General features: G+C 43.0%; 1 long non-coding RNA gene across 1 annotated transcript in view; it reads right to left on the reverse strand.

The window, feature by feature from the left end:
- Nucleotides 1–17,854, reverse strand: part of LOC139623167 (uncharacterized) — a 166,825-nt gene that overhangs the window by 24,468 nt on the left and 124,503 nt on the right. The gene's annotated exons all lie outside the window — the stretch shown is intronic.

The raw sequence follows: 17,854 nt of genomic DNA on the forward strand, positions 1-17,854 counted from the left end.
TTCAGAGCACGTAGCTGACCTCACACTGTAATCAGATGGATCCATAGGTTAATAAATATTCACTCCCTGGGAGCAAAACAAAGGCGGTTCGCAACCCTCTAAAGCTTCTTCTAAATCCCTGCTTTATTATTATGGAAACTGTTTGGCTTTGTCTGCCGCAATAGTTTTGCCAGTGTATTACAGCCCCGTTGTGTTGTGTCAGAGTTTAAAATCGGTCACAGGATGTCGGGCTGTGAGAAATCTGCCTGTGAGAGAATACATGAAAGCAGAGGAGGGTAGTATGGTTGACAAAACTACATATTGTGATAGAGATTGAGAGAATGAGGACACGATCGAGGAAATGGGAGAGAGGAGGGGAGAGTTCAACAGTGAGGGAGTTAGAGGGGAGGGCAGAGGGAGGGATAAAAGCAGGAGGCCCAGACAGGCTAGAACAAGAAAGCAAAGAAAAATATCTAATTGGAATCAAGTGTCCTGACAGAGTGCGTGGGCGACTGAATTCCGCAAAGCGTGCTGCTTTTCCACTTGCAAAAAAGAAGTGCGAGTTAAAGACAGAAAGGAGGAACAAAAATAATTGAAAATCCCCTTACATTTGAGTAATTTTACTTCTGGGCGGGTTCTGTTAAGACAAATGATAGATGGGTGTGGAGGTCAGCCACAGCAGCATTTCCATTTCAAACTCCTCTTTGCTAACAGGCGTTAGAAACCATATTGCCTGTGTGGCTGGCTTTCACATAGACAAAATGCTAACTGATAACAAACTGAAAACACTAATTAAATTTCCAATTTCTCATGAATTGCTAATCAGTGTAAGGGCTGTGTATGTCTTTGTCTGTGTCTGGAAATGTGTTCCTGTGAGGAAGGATGGAAGGGGTCAAAGGGCACTGCTGCCTTTGAAGGGGTCAGTTTCTGAGACTGTTTTCTCTGATTCTAAGCTCTCTGTTCATCTGGAAAAATACTGAGGAGGTTTGATTTGCAGGGTTATTTTTGAGCACATATATCTTTGGATACAATTCATAGCTGCAAGTGGGGGAAACATTTAAATGACATCAAAAAAAGAAGCACTTGACCATAATGTTGAGGAGGTGAATCATAACTCACTGCATACTAAACTACTTACTTAAGGGAATACCTCAACATTTTGGCAAAGGGCGCTTATTTGCTTCCTTCTTGAGCAACAGGTCCTCCCACCTGAACAACTGTGTAGTTCGTTTGTTCCAAATCCTCTACTACGACCCATAGGAGGGTCTCCTGAAATAGAGCCCTTATGGCAGCAGGCATGCTGGACCTTGGTTGTCATGGTTATAAAAATAAACATACAGCGTGTACCGACAGCGGCGTACCAGACCTTCATTACAGTTACAGTAATAAATGGTCACAGGTCTGGTTAGGTTTAGGCACAAAAACTACTTGGTTAGGTTTAGGAAAAGATCATGGTTTGGGTTAAAATAAGTACTTCCTTAAGATTAGATGATCTTTGTTGTCATGGTTACAATAATAACGATGTGGTTACGGTTTTCAAACAATCATGGATAATAGAAACAACATAAACTGCTGGTTTCACATAGGAATCAAACTCCATCCACCCCAACCTCCTCTTGATGTGGACTTTGTTGCTCTATACACTACACCACCAGACTTCTTCCTTTGCTCCTGTCATAATTACTACGGGTGCTTGATGTCGCCTAAGAACAAAATGTAACTATGGGTCATAGTAACCTAGTACAAAAATGACCAATGGGCTAATTTTTTTGAGGACAGTCCAGTTAGATGAGAAGATTGGTACCACTTTCATGTTTTTAAGCTAAATATGAAGCTAGTGCCTTTCTTCATACTGATCTGACAGACATGAGAGTCAAGAACATGTACGAGACTTAAGCATAAACTCACAGGATCATTTTTGTTTGAACCTGTTTGCCTAAAGTAGGTGGTCATTGCGTGTGTATTTCCTTTCATGGCACATTCATATCTCTTCACGCATTCTTTCATGCGGTTAAAAGCAGATCAAGGCTTTGAGCTGCAAAGTAGAAACGATATCTCAGCCAAAGGAATGATCTCCTCTCTGTCCGTTGACCTTTGCTTGTCCAAGGTAAAGCTTGAAGTTTGCCTCCAAGTCTTGGTGAGGGACTTGGGGCCCCCGCAGACACTCCGCCTGACCACCAGGCAGAACCACAGGATATAGCTTTACACATGACATATCGCAAAGGAAGCTGGCCAGATTTAAGCATGATATGCATGTCAGTGTTTTCCTTTTTTTTCTGGGTTTCTGTTTTAACTGATGAAAATCAATCTGTGGATGTTTTCCCATCACGCTGTACTCTACTGTTATTCCTGCTGTGTGGGCTTCCCCTTCAGAGTCCTCTGGTGGAGCACCGTGGTTCTCTGGTTTAGGAGTTGAGACACAATGCTCTCTCTCTCTGTCTCTTACTCGTTTTCTCTCTTGTTCTCTTGAACACAAAGCTCCTTGAGAGGGAAGTTTGTGTTCTACTTTGGTGGCTTGCTGCCCCCCCGCAACCAAATAACACATGTAATACAGATGAGTGTGGAGAGACAGAATGGTGGGTGGGACTCAGCAATATTAATGTATGGACCCCAAGACCCCCCAAAGCAATATGGGGCAAATAGATGTTAGAAACTGAAAGTGTTTAAGGCTCAGTTTAGGTGAAATTATTGAAGCTGTGTAAATATTCAAGATTAGAACTGTTTTTACTTTTGCAAAGCTTCTAAACATCATGAAAATTAGCATCAGTCTTTGCACCAAGTTCTATATTTACAATATACTGTAATGTGTGAAGTGCAGTATAATGGCAGCCAACTGTATCACTACTTTGGTTATGTTATGTGTTAATTAGTCCCACTACTGCTGTAATTAGTGGTTAGAAGAGCAGAGACATTGTGAGTTCGGAGTGATGTTGGTGCAGTAAGAGTCACATCTGTAACCATAAAACATTCCAAACAAATAGGGCTCAGAGTAAGTTTTTCCCACATATTTCCTAAATGGAACACCAGGACTTGCCCCTCCATATACATCCCACCACCTGTGACAGGGGGAGTGATCAGGGACCACTTTGAGAATGTAATTGAAAACCTAAGGCTCTCTCTGCGGTGGACACGCTATTTGAGACTCACAGGGCACAGAAGGAAACTTAACTCCAGTTATTGTTCGCTCTATAACCATAATCACGGGAACACCCTTTCTCACTATAAAGTCAAAAATAGTGGTATGAAGTGAGAGTCCTCTGCTGGTAAAAATGTATTACATGGAATATAGAGTTATTTGTGGACCTTGTGGTTAGTTGGTAAAAACAAACAAAACAAAAAAAACAGAATGGAAACCTAGTGCATTGCAGCAGCTCTGTGGGGCCACTGGTGCTCCAGCTGCAGACAGGAGGACATTTTTCATTAGAGACGGTGTTGTTGCTGCATTGTTCTGAAGTGTATCTACACTTGACATTCAACTCTAGCCGCAAGGCAGGGTGTACCTCCCTTTCTTTCAAAGAATCTCAGACGAACACTCTCATCCTGACACACCCCTTAAAGCATAAACATTAGGAGACTCCAGGCTGATAGGTAGACAGTCCCTCTCTGGAGAGGCCATCCTTCAGTTCATTCATCCCGCTCAGTCAAAGGTCAAAGCAAAGCCTTTGGAGGCCGGTTGTAGGTCATGTAATTTTAGAAATCTCTATGCGAGGTGGCTGGGAGACAAAAAGGCACTTAACAACTCATTTAATCCCTTTTTGTTAAATATTATACTCTACCTCTACAACAGAGTAAATGACTCTGGTGCAGTTACTTTTGATCAATTACAGTCTTTTCTTTTCAGTCTCTGAACAACGATTTTATTCTGTAAGGCACAACAATATTTTCTTAATGCTGTTTTATTAGCAAAAATGACCTACCCGCTGACAACAATAGATGACAGCTGCTATTCTAGTCCCCTGAAAAACTGTCTTGATGTGTTTTTGATAAACCGCGCTGCTTTCTCTGGAAATTCAGACAGAATGATGCACAGAAAATCTTGCTTTTGTAAAAATCTATAAATACATTGTATAATATAATACAATGTAGAATATAATGTAAATGTTAAATATGTTAAATAATGTCACCTGTGCTGTGATGATGTGTCGTTGACCAGTCCATGTTTTTCATCTGCTACGGTGGCAAAGAGAATATTTTTTCCAACATGTGGGATGATCATCAGATGTGTTACAGTTAAAGAGAGAAACCTGCTTGATGTTTCTTGTGAATACCCTTGTCCCTCGTGGTGTAAATAGAGACTTCGCTCCTAATCCTTCCTCTGTAGTATGCCAGTCTCAATTCTATCTCAATTCTACTGGTTTATTGTGATGTTTTTTTTCAGTATTTGCTATTGCTACATGGCCAGTGTTAGCATTAGCAGCTGTTTACTTACCAGTCTGGAAGAAATGTTGTGACTTCAGCATCAAACTTCATTGGTTTATTCGCCAAGAGCTGTCTCCAGCAGTGGAAAGCAATGTCAACTCTTGTCTCTATCATGTCTTTTCTTCTTCTGAAGTTAGCACAATAACCAGCTAGCCCTGTCCAGTCTGCCCTGAAGAAGTGGTGCTGCTTAGAGGGAGTATTATAACCTCTGAGGCGCTTGTCAAGCGACCACCATCACCACTCGCTCCCAGTTGGAAACCACATTCAGCAGCAGGGAAAACTTACAAATAGCCCTTTAAATATGTGACAGAGGACACAGTCTCTCAGACAGAGGACTGGATTTTCAGTTTTTAAAAGACTTGTTAATCAACCATTTGCTCAACTATGTAATTATAGCATCATTACTGTACTGTATTCCTGACCAATAAACACAATATAGTAAGTTCTCACTAGATAATCTAATAGACTATCTAACTCTGTGGGAGCTCAGCTATACTTTTATGAGCAGAAAGGGCTGTTTGTCGCTTTTTAAACTGTCCTCTCCATTAAGTACAACTTTGTCCAAGCTTATTAAACAGTCACGCATCACCTCTTGAAAATTGTTAACTGAGCAGTACTCATTGTGCCATGGCACATAAACAAGTATAATGTTTGTTTTCTGACCTCTGAGAAAAGCTCGCGGTGTCTGTTACTGTAACTAATGGCAAAGAACTTGTTCTGCCTTTGCCCCTAACCCTGTCCAGATGGGACGTCTGAACATTGGTTTGGAAAAGTTAAAAATAGTCCACAAAGTAACACTTCATCTATCATTCTCGGCCCTGTGGCAACCAGCTGAAAGAGAACAAACTGTCACTTTTTCTCAACAATGAAGGAGATGCTGGAAGAGCTGTGGCATTTACAGAGATGTTGTTTTCTTTTTTGTGGAGCAAAGAAAAAGAAATTCTTTAAACATTTAATTCAGACCATTCGTCCTTTAAAATGTCAGATTCAAGCAAGTAGAACACACAGGCACTTTCTCCAGCACAGTGCAGTGGACTAATTCATTAAATCCAACATGGAGCTGGGATCATTCTTCTTTGCTGTTAACACTAACAGCTTTTAGGGTAAACCACTGCTGCCAGGATGATTATATTTAAGTAACTGTTAAATTACATGATATATTCTAAAAAGGAAAGTGAATCAGGACCATTTTTGTCCTTGACTTGGCTTGGAAGCTGTTTCAATCAGGGGAGTGTGTTCTCAGGAGTTTCACAGAGGCTCTGTTTCTGCTCAGGTGTTGTGGTGATATGTGCCTCAGGCCCAGAAGTGTGTTATTTTCAGCAGCGTGCATGTTGTGACATATTTGTGGTACAAGGCTGGTTGCTTGTACATGCAAAACGGTTGTTGCAGGTGTGTATGTGTTTTAACGTGTTATCTTGCAAGGGAGGAGAAAGGAGGATGAGAAAAAGGAAGTGAGAGAGGAAAAGCCGGAGTCAGATCAAGCTCAACACGGTTCACCACAGATGGTTATTGTTTAGAATTCCAGGGTCATGATCTCATGCTGCGCTCTCCCTCTATCTCACAGACCCTGAAGGCTATGAATTAATCAAACGAAACACTAGCCTTGATATTGTAAGTACTCTCCTATCAGATTACCAACTACAGCCCCTGTCAACAGAAATCGGATTACTTCAGCAATAGGCAGAGACACTTGTGATTATAGTTGTAGCCAGCAGCGCCTTGGAGAAGAACACCAGCCCTGCCAGGGTTCAGGAACTAATCTTTTATACATCGAAGGACATCTGCAAGCACCTCACCTCGAGTCTGTGTGACAGAGGTAGACTTCCTTTCTCTCTCCTTCCACTGTGTTTACTTTGCTGTTAACCACAGGGGATATCCTGTCGGTGCACACTCTCTTTCTTCTTTCTCTGTCTCCTCAGCCAATCACAGTCACGGGTGCACCGAGGATGTCAGCAGGAGAAGACTCTGATAGATAACGCTCCAAAAAAGCCTCTTTGTTTGCACAAGACGACCGGCAAAAAAAATCCTTTGATGGGATGAAGTGCCCCGCCTGTCACCCACCGCCTCACACCTCCCATTATCTCCGTCTCCTCATCCCTGCGTGTGATCCCCGTGCACAGCGACGCAGAGCTGAAGCATTTAGCCGCTGTCAGTCAGTGAGAACAGGGCTGCGGAAGAGGACATAGAGGAGCTGTCTTGGCTGACTGCTGGCAAACGAGCCACAGAGGCCCCATTACTTTCCCTGCTTGTCAGGAAGGAGTTAACCCCATGGGGGGGAGGCCAAACATTAGGCTCAATGGTAACTGAGTGTGTAATTAATGCTGCAATGTGTCCAGTCCCCAGGACCTTCTCAACCTCGAGACCCTTTCTCAGAGTCTGGAAGAGAGGGAGAGGTCAGCAGGAGGAGAGGGGGGCATCCGGGCCCCCCTTATGCCACTGCATCTGTCCAGAGAGGGGATATAGTCTCTGTTGGGGCCTCAGGCGAATGACCCTTGTCAGCCATGAAGTTATGGGAGACAACAGATTGGTCTCTGATGACGGATGTGTGGAAGGAGAGGGCATTTCATACTCCCATGATTTACATAGACTTTTTTTCCCAAAATTATTGATGTTTGGTGGAAAAGTTATTTAATAGCTTGACCACTACACAACTGACCCAGTGAAATTATTTCGGTAATTGTTTTCTTGTTGCTGCTTGTGAAAAATTACAGCTTGTGTATTATTTATGCCAGTGTTTAATGAGCTCTGTTTCAAAAAGCTATTTAAGTAATCTGAAAATGTCCGTTTACAGTATGAATAATAGAGCCATATAAATATTTTGGCACAATTTCTGGGGATAACAAATTATTTTTGCTCCATCTCTCTAGACTATTGATATTGAAATAACAGACGGCCCGTTCACTGCAACATCAGTCAGGATGAATGGTTGTCTTCTTGGTAGAGAGGCTGCTATAAAAGGGTTTCTGCTGTGCATCAATTAACACATTGTAGATACTGTCTGACTTGGCCAGTTTGATGGAGTAGATGAGTTTGGACATGTTAAGGTCTGTTATGGCTTAGGAAGGACAGGTCATGTCCTGTCCAGTTACATGAGAGTATGAGAAGAGAGCAAGCTCCTGAGGATTGTGTGCAGATAGCTGGTGGGCATTATGTGTCAATGGGTGTGGTTAGTCCATCTGGTTCTGGGTTTAAATGTCTTATTGATTAATGTCTTTACAGCTAAGACTGATATTATCGTGGCTCATATTTAGCTTGGATCTACAGTCTGATTCCTAAATTTCCTTACTTGTTCATTTTTTGGCCAAATCCTGCACTTCAGGCGAAGACAGTTACGTCTGAGTTAACTCCGGCCTCCTGGAGGCTGTGAGAGAATTTCTGAGTTGTATAAATAAATATGGAAAGACGTTCATAGAATTACACTTGATCTGGGAAATGTTGCTGTCAGCCATGTCATTCCATGTTTGTTTCAGATGCTGGTAACTGGTGATTAAGTGCATTTTTGGCCTCAACCAAGATCAGTCAGCCAGTAAACAATAGTGTAATTGGTTGCTTCGTCAGAGTTTGGAGTAAACAAATAACACGCTTTAGTAAGAGACTTGAGCCATAAAGGAAACTGGCATCAGCAACCACGGCCTCAATTCTTGAAGTCGAATGGCCTCCTATGTAGCCCACCAGGAATCTTGATGACCAAAAGCCATCTAACTCTCTTGTCAATGGTGGTGAGAGCCGCTCCACCACATGTGAGCATTCCTGGGGCACCACGGCCTCACCACAAGCTCATATTTATCGTGTGTGGTTGAAACACCACAGAGGAGCCCACAGCCAACACATAGCTCAAGGAACACACACACATACATACACACACACACACACACACACATGCTGTATACTGTCTGGCCTCGCTCTGCCATGTCTGTCCACCTCCTCTCCTCTACAACATATTGTAGACAGAATCAGCAATATTGTCAGTGTCAGCAGTCCAGTCCCTGTAAAACTCTGCATAGACGTCTGGCAGCCATGAAGTCACGATATGAGCAGCCTCCCATCAAGATCAGTGTGCTGGAACTCTCTTAAAGGGTGACCTACCAGGCTGGTACAGGGTAATTACTGCTCTTCTAAGTCTTTTGTTTTTTAATTAACCCATAGTTAATGGAGTTTAATCACTAACACCGAAAAAGTTCCCTCTCTTTACAGTGCACGTAGTGTGTGTTATAGGAGATGTAACGACTGTCAGATAGGTTGTCTCTGACACACACAGGCCATTAGCAGCCAGTAAGAAGTGCGGGGAGTCCTTCCTCTGGGCCCTTTGATTGTGGACTGTCTTAGTAGTTTTAGTGGTGCTCGGCTATTATCATCCTCCAAGGTAACATGCAACGGTGCTTTTATGTCTTCCATGAACTTTGGACCCAGCTGGATGTGTTTAGAACTGTTATAATGTAACAGAGGTTCAAAAGATTTCACTACCTTCCATTTAGCTCTCCTGCTGACACTGTTGGGCCACTTTAATATGCTTCCACACAGGGTCTGGATCTCATCAAGGCCATATGAGGGAAGGGAGAAAGGTGGGTGGGTTGACAGGGGGGCTGGCTTTACAAGGAGAATCAATGTGATAAAGTACGGATCCATTAGCCGCAGTGGTGGTGAAGCCTGACAGATACAACTGGCTTGTGGGTTGATTAGCACAAATCAAGAGGGTGGCATTACATGAGGGACATTATGTTGTGATGGATGCTATCAAATGGGGAACAGTCCTTTGTTTTGACTGGATTTTAGCAGCTTTTAAGGTGTGACATTTGACAACAGTAACATTTGGAGTTGTTTGAAAGAAAAGCAACATCGAAAACCACACTTTCACAGTTTCAGGATACCTCACAGCCCCTGACTCTACCACACCAGAGTGTCAGCCCAGGCATGAGTACAGAGTATTTTCCTAGGCTATGGCGTCACTTTCCCCTGGCCTCTCCGGAGAGAGTGTGGTGGGACGCTGTAAAACTTTACTGAGGGGAGTAGTGCGACATGGGAGTGTCTCACCTCCATTAAAGTCCTTGCCAGGGTGCTGTGGCATTTAAACACTCATAAATAAATAACGGTGAGATCTACAAACCCCTAACATGGAGTTTCCCACTCTGAGGGGGAATAGCAGGGGGGAACGCAAAGGGGTACAAAAAGAGAGGGAAGGGTCAGTGAAGGCACGCTGGTCTAATACCAAACTAAATGACTCTCAAAAAAACTTTACACTAACCACTAATACCCACTGGCCCTGTGTAGTCGCACAGAGCCTCAGCCAAGCCTCCCTGGGAGAACGAGGCCACCAATATAGTCATCATAACCAGGGTGTTTTTCTTACTCTTGTTTTACAGGCGAGGGGTTAAGTCACCAGCATCTGGAGGCCCATGCTGCAATTGAGGGGAGGTCAGCGCAGGAGCAGGCTTTTTCAGTACTGTGAAATAAATTGCTGAAACCAAAGAGTTACGTTGGAGTGGGTGAGGGCAGCTTACACAATGTAAATTTCAGTCAGGTGTGACATTAATAGGCTATATCCTGCTCTTGGCAGTGTGAGTTTGTGCCTGTTGTTGGGAAAGTGATGAGTGTGTGGTGGGGAGCCATGGATTAAACTGCTGGCAGGACTTACATTCAGAGCGAGAGGGAGGATTGGGAGAAAGTGGCAGAAAGCTGTTAGCACCAGAGCAGGCTGACATCACCAGAGCTGATACAATCAAAGTTCTGGTTGTAAACGAGCCCTCCAGTCCAGAGTGGAGGGGCTGGGCTATGTCAGCCTCCTGAGGTAATACGCAGTGCTGTGAGTCCTGCTTGCTCTGCAAGAGGAGGATTTGGAGGGATTTTGGGTGGGCCTTTGGTTGTGGCGTCCCTCTGCTGTCTAGATGGACAGTGCTGGTGGAGTCAGATTGATCTGCGGTTGGAACTGAGCCCTGTGAGCCTGACAGTGAGCAGAATGAAGAATGAAGACAAATAAAGGCCCCTGCAACAGCCAGTGGTCTTCATTAGTTACACCGAGAGACAGAGAGTGAACAGGACAAGAGCTAGAGCATAGTGTGTTTACCCAGGTGTGTGTTGTAGCTGGCCAGCTGCTGCGGAACAATTTTGAAAGCAGACCGAAAGCTTAGCTGTATGTACAAACCTGAACAAGAAGAGTGTGTCCTCCATAAAAAATGACTTGGTTTATTATTTTGAAGGCAAATCAAGAATGAACAGAAACATACCTTTCTGAAAACCCCTGCACTGTATTCCCATGCTTCCACCTTTCTTATCTAGGGAAAGGACATTTTGTGATATCTACCTTACAAAATGTACTTCAGTAAGTTTGGACTAACTGCATGAAACCTAACAGAGGCTGCATTCAAAGTACTCACAGGAGTGACATAAATGAATTGAAATGTCATTTCGTCCAAGCAGTTTGGCCCCTTGTTTTAGAAATGCTCCAACTGTGTTGTACTTTTCCACAGAACACATATTATCACTTATAGCTTTTCAGTGAGCTAAATAGGAGCAGAAATGCAGAGGTGGTTTTGCAGAAACGTTTCTGGCTTGCCTCCTTAGTGTATATCTGTAACACTGTGGATTCATATTCCCAACCCCAAATTTTCACTCTGCATGAGAGACGTATTGCAACAGCTTTTGGCAAAGGAGCCTGACTACACTCTTTTTTCACTTCAGCGTACGAAAGTATTAGTATGGTAGTCATGCCAGGAAAAGTAAATCCTCCAAAGCTCTGTGCATGCATATACAAATGTGTGCATGTACATTTGCACATGCATAAGTGTGTACTTATAGATGTGTGTGTGTGCACAGATGGAGACAAAATCAATCTCATCAATTCAGTGGGGTATTTCCACCCAGTCCACTGCTTCTAATTACAATAGACCTTACAGTCATTGTCTATGTTCTTTTTCTTTCATTCGTCTGCCATCAGCTTCATATGGTTGTAGTTTGCATTAATTCATATGTGGTCCACATTTGTGTTTGTAGCCTCAGTAGTTTAATCTCAGCCCAATCACAACAGAGAGGTATGTTCCGGATGCTTCTAAGAGTGATCCCATCCCTGCCCTCTGGATATACAAGATTAGCTATATTTTCACATGCCTATGCAATAAATAGCATTGCTCAGTGTGGCACAGCATAATCATCAGCACCCCACGCCAGAACACACACACACACACACACACACACACACACACACACACACGCATACACTCTTTGCGCTTGAAATGAGAGCAGTTAGCAAAGTATCCATATGGCACATGGATGCTTTCTCTATGTTAAAGAAAACAATGTACAGATTGATTTGCATTACAGGGGGTTTTGAAAGCTGCACACATGGAAGAAGGTCACGCCATGTGCATTCAAAGGAAGCTACAAATTAAAAATAAACTATAGTGGAGGCCGATTATTCTACAACATTTTTTTTTAAAGCCTTGAACTGTACATATACTGTATGTGGAGTGTGGTGTCCATCGTAAGTCTTCCATATCCCTGCACACAGTATGTGAGGTCCTGTTGTCCTTGTTTTACTGTTATGTCTGTCAGTAGGTTCTGTTAAACTGTATATTGTCCATCTGCCTCTGCACTAATAGCGCCAAGACAAATTCCTGTGCATTTATTTGTCTTGGCAATTAAAGCCCCTTTGCTCCTTTATTCTGAAAGTGGAAGTCATTGCAGCGCAGGCCAAAAATGGAATTAATTCTCTGGCCAACGATTGAATTTGACATTGAAAAGAAAATGCAATATCTGTATGATTAGTGGGATTGTAGGGAATCAGTTCATGTTATTGCTCTCCTAATGAGGGCCAATCAGGGCAATAATGATTGTTACTGGAGCTGGTGTAGTGCCACATGCTGCAAATGTGACAAATTGGCTCTTGTAGTCAGTGTGGTTTTCCACAGAGCTGATCTGACTTGACATTTGAGGGGTATTCCTTGTTTGGCAGGGGCTGTGGAAGATAATGGCAGCCATATTACATCAACATAGTGCCATGCCAACTGCTCAACTGATGACACATCCCATGATGCAAAGCTTTAATTCGCTTCCCGTCAAAGGTTGTCATACGGCTCTCAGCACTGGTTATTTCTCAAACGGTGTTGTAACAGATAGTTACACAATGATTCTATTTTAAAGTGCACAGCTCCAAAGGGATTACAGAGACATCATTAAAGATTTCAATTTATCTTTATGAAAACATGTATCAACAATGATATGTCAGTTACAAATGACTCTGTGTGCATATCATATTATCTCATGTGCGGACCAAAATGAAAAAGAAACATCAACAATGAGAGACACAAAACATTAATCTGACTAAACCGAAATCCATTAGGAGAGAATTTCTTTTTCGATTTTTGATACATCACTTCAGTCAGAGAGAGAAGTATACACACCAGGGACAAGGTTATCATATAAGATACAGTGGTGAATGTGTGGAGAATGGCCAGCTCCTTTCTGTCACAGTCTTATGTCATGGTTTAGTGTCAGGTATTTTCACATTAAAATGTTGCCTGTTAATCACCATCCCTGTAAATTCCCCTCATCTGTTGCTACATTTTAAACTCTGACCTTCCCCTTGATTTGATTTGAGTCATACTCGTTTTGAACGCAAGTGAAATACAGATGAGGAACACTAGTTGGAGATTATGTAACAAAATACATTTTAAATTGCCTGTATCTCACTAAAAAGCCCCTGCCAGAGAAAAACTAAGCAGAAAAATCCTGTGTTTTAGTGTATAGTACTGCACTGCTGTAACGTGCGTAAACAGAGTCAGTGTAGAAGAGAGTTTATTCAAGGTCTTGTTCCACCAGAAGAACTATGCAAGAAGAAGATTATTCTATTTACTTAACCACATTAATCATCCCTGAGCCCTTGCTGGATTTATTCTCCTGGAAACTATCTGTCGATCAGCATTTTTGCTTCCCTCGTGAGCCAGACCTCCATATATTGTTTACTATTGTTAGAGCAAAAATATCCCTCAAACTCTCTGGTGAGTTGTTAAATAGGTATCCTGACTTTTCAAGATTGTGTAAAAATCAAAAAGCAAATCCCTGTTCACTTAATGCCTGCCTTTTTTATTGGATATTACTGTGAATTGTCAGGTGTGGGTGGGCTTGGCTGTTCTTCAGCCTATTAGCTACAAGCCACAGACTCTCATCTTGCCAGTTTATAAGTCACAGCTAGCCAAGACAAGGTGGTGGTCTAGATTTCCAGAAATCAAAGCAGATTGTTGTAAATCGTGATCATCACTTCCTTTCTGCATCCAAGGAAAGCATTTTGGAGGTGGTACGAGATTATTCTACCAGACGCTGGTGTAATGTAGTATGTTTGGCTTTACCTATCCATCTGGAACACATTAAACATCACAAGGTAGACTGTGTCATGGCAACATGGGCAACATAGCCCCAGGATCACAGCCAGATCATGGAGGGCGACGTTCAAAGAAAACAACTGATGTCACTCAAAGTGTTGAGCAGAGACGTCAGGTACATTTGAGATTAGTGAGAAGATCAGCACTTGTGCAACACGTTATCCTCTGCATGCTCATACAGTGGATGCATGAAAGTACTGCACAGTTGCACATGCTAGTGACCACAGAGTCTTTTTAGCTCAGTGGCTGTGGTGAGCAGACTCCCTGCTGGGTGCTCTTGGGAAGGGGCCACTCTGTGGTTAATTAGCGGGCAGTGATTTGGCCCCAAGAGGGGCAGGTCGGCCCACCAGTGAGCTCACTTCCCCTCGTCTTCACACTCACATGCACGGCCGCTCCCCAGCTATGAGTCAGCCCATGAAGAGCGAGAAGGAGAGGGAGAGAGAGAGAGACAGGAAGTCATTTTACCCGCATCGGGCCCATCTCCAGTCTCATCGCCTGCCAACTCTGAGTAGTGTGATTACAGGCGAAACTGATTAAAACAAAACAACTTAGCCTTGAACCCCCCTCCTCCACCACACATATACAGTACACAAGGACTGTGACACCCCCCGTACACACACACACGCACGCACGCATGCACGCACGCACGCACGCACACACACACACACACAGACAGAGTCAGGAGAAACAGGATGTTAGCAGGATTCTGGATGTGATCTTTTTAGACTCTAATGGCATCCTGATGGAACACAGGTGCCTCCTGAGAGTTGCACCACTTACGCTGAATACACAAGATGACTCAGTGCCTGCTTCCCTGGTTTAATCATTTAATGATTATTATGTCTTTAGGTATTTCCTCATGCTCATGCTTTGGTACCGCTCAGGAGCTTCAGTCTGGTCTCTTACAGAGAGAGTTAAAAGACTTGATAATAAAGTGATGAGAAAGCAGGTCTCTGTGGCAGCCACATAAACTGCCTCTGACTTTTAAAGGATTTTCCCTGAGACATCGGATGCAGGTGCTCCACCGAGATCAAAGAGGCCAAGTAAAACCTACTTAGTTTGAGAATTTCAAAAGAGCTGATTAATTCAACCGGTCCCACTGTAAAAATGTCCTGTAGTTTGGTCGAGAACCTCCAGCTAATGATATATTCCTTCTGAGCAGTTAAATAGGATGATGACTTTTCTTTCACTGTAAAGGACTTTAAAAAATTCATTGGGGAATCTGCTGGTCACCTCTGTTGGATTTCTCATTTTTAATGGCTGAGTATGGAATGCACCATAATTTTAGGCATCAGATCTGATACCTCTTTCAAAAATACATGGCACACATGACTTCAATTATATGAGTTAATGCATAAGGCTGCATATTGCATTTTGGAAGGTTAAAGGAATGCACTTAATGGAGGTAAAAAATGTCACATTATGTCTCCAGTGACCCTGCCACACCAGCTACATTATGTTGTTTTTAATATGGCAGTTAGGCTTACGCTGTAGGCCGGAGAATTGGGTCAGAAATGGACCGTTTCCAAAACGCAGTGAACATTCGCTGTTCGCTCATCAAATCCACCAAACATGTGAGTCCAACCCAAAGCAGTGAACCAGTGAGGATGAGGAAGCCATCCGGCAAACAAATAAGGCTTTCACTGTAGAGCCTCTCCATCACCATGGGAACTGTGTTTTTTACTGAGCAAATCAAACATAATAAAGTATAATAAAGTGGGTTATTACAAGTGTACAGTGCTGCAGTAGACCAGAGTGAATCAGAGCGGGGCAGAGAAGGGACAAGAAGAGCCAAAAGGGTTTGGGTCTACCACAAAGACATAGCAACTTCCCAAGTTGAGGATGCATAACACTGACAACACAATAAAGCACAAATGCACTTGCATGGGTGCCAATTTTTCATAAAAGTGCATGTCCAGCTTGCCATGCAGTTGCATCTACTGTGGATATGAAATAACTAGCCATTCTTGAAAACCTCTAACTAATGTTGCATGTGAGGTTTAGCAAATAAAAAAATATGATGTCAACACAACTAACCTTACTCATCAAATGTACCCTGAAGTTGAAATGCCTGAAATTAATTGCACAATATAACGAACATCTGCTACTCTGTCCCATCCCTGGGGTGATGTTTTTTTTTGATCTGTCAATACTTGCTTGATTTTCCACTGAATCAGTGGATTTACTGTCTCACTGCATCACAGGCAGGGATGGCAGAGTGTTTAGCAGCCAGCCATGATGGTGGGCAGTGGCCCTGCTGAACTTACTTTGACCAGGACACTGAAACTCAAAACTCTAAAAAGCTATGGTGGTGCTGACGGCAACCTTTGATATTTCTGTGCTGCATACATTATTTTTCCTTCATGGTGACATCCTATGTTTGCTTTTTCCATAACTACATGTTTTCAACAAACTGCTTATTCACAAACTTTCTGTTTAAAGTGAGCATTCAGTACTTCTTAATGAAAATAAACCAAACCATGTTTCTCATTCTCTTAAAATCCTCTCACTGCAATGTTAAGCAACCTTTTGAACTAGGAATTATCCTCTTGGTATGTTTACGCCAAGTACTTGGCTTCTGTGTGCACAGTTCCTGTATGAGCATCTGTCAAAGAGGCTATAAAACGTTTGTTCCCTACTGGCAACTTCAGCACAGCACATGCTGTACACCACTGCACACAACTTTGAAACGGTTGCATGTGCAAACGAACGCAAACAAATATATGGTGTGCACACACCCACACACACACACATACACACTGGTAATTCTACTTTCACCTGTGTGATCTCCACACAACACTGTAGTGGCACGTTTCACTCAGTGTGCCCATAAATCTAGACACACCCTTCTTCTCATATGTGCATAGTAGCAATAATGAAGCTGGACAGATTCCAGACGCTCCTTCAACAATGCTCGATATTGTGCGCAGCGCTACTATAGAGCAGTCGAGAGCATGAGGATCACAGACCTAAACACTGCAAACATAAATGAGATCAGTCCCTATGGATGACATGCACCCAGTCATTTTGAAGCTTAAGGATCAGAGCTTTGGCTTTGTTCCCTTGTCATGGTGTTTTCAGGCTGAAATCCTCAGGACTGTGAGTTGTGACTACTGATAAGGCTACCTCACGTCAGACACCACCCAGTCCTATATCATGTCAACATACCACATCTAATGGTCACCTCAGGGATGAGTGGATTTTCTGCCTGGTTTGTCCCCAATGCAGCCTCCTGTAACTGCTTGTATCCCCGCTGAGTGAATGTTTCACAGACATCCTCGTAGGGAGTTGAAGCAGGACGGCACAGAGCTCGTACAGCAACACAAACTGTTTTACAAGGGAGGGCAAACCAGAGGTGAAGCACTGTTAAGAGCAAGAGAGGTAAACAGGGGGAACAAAGCAGTAGCTATCAGTGCAAATACTGCGATGAGAAAGAGGGGAGGCCCATTGAACTTCTTGTTTTGACACGCACAATACATACCCCAGAAAGAAATACTGGAGCAATGAGGGCAATGGTGAAGGATGGACTCACTGAGCACCTCCATGTACAGTCACCTGAATATACACTCAGAGCCCTCTGCAAAGTGTTCAACAACCATCTATTTACTGATTATTCCTGTCTTACTTTATGGTCACATCTTGCAAGTCCATGAAGGTTCTAGTGCTACGATACAAATTCAGACCAGATATATGTTTTTCTTCTGACTATGTTCAGAAACCATGAAAGGAAACCTGCTGATAATGATCTTGTGAAAGCTCAAAAACTACATAAACCTTGAGTTGAGATTGTTCTGTCAACTGCTGTTTCAGGGGAAAAATTACCTTTGACGCTCAACTTTTAAAGCACTGACTGATGACTATCTGTTGCCTGTCATTTCCTGTCTCTCTATGTTCAATACTCCCTATCACCTACCTGCTGTGGCTATTGATTAAAACTTAAAAGTTCCCCCCAAAATGAGGCCATATCATGTAGAAAAATTGTGTTTATCCGTCCAGTAGAGCGTTAACAGACATGGAAATGGTCAATGGAAGCTGCTCCAGAGGCTGGTGGAGGCCCAACACCTTACTAAGTGTTGGCTGTCATA

Source organism: Trachinotus anak, unplaced genomic scaffold (genome assembly GCF_046630095.1).
Source record: "Trachinotus anak isolate AG129_WGS33_773 ecotype Australia unplaced genomic scaffold, CSIRO_AGI_Tana_v1 ptg000007l, whole genome shotgun sequence".
Classification (NCBI taxonomy): domain Eukaryota; kingdom Metazoa; phylum Chordata; class Actinopteri; order Carangiformes; family Carangidae; genus Trachinotus; species Trachinotus anak.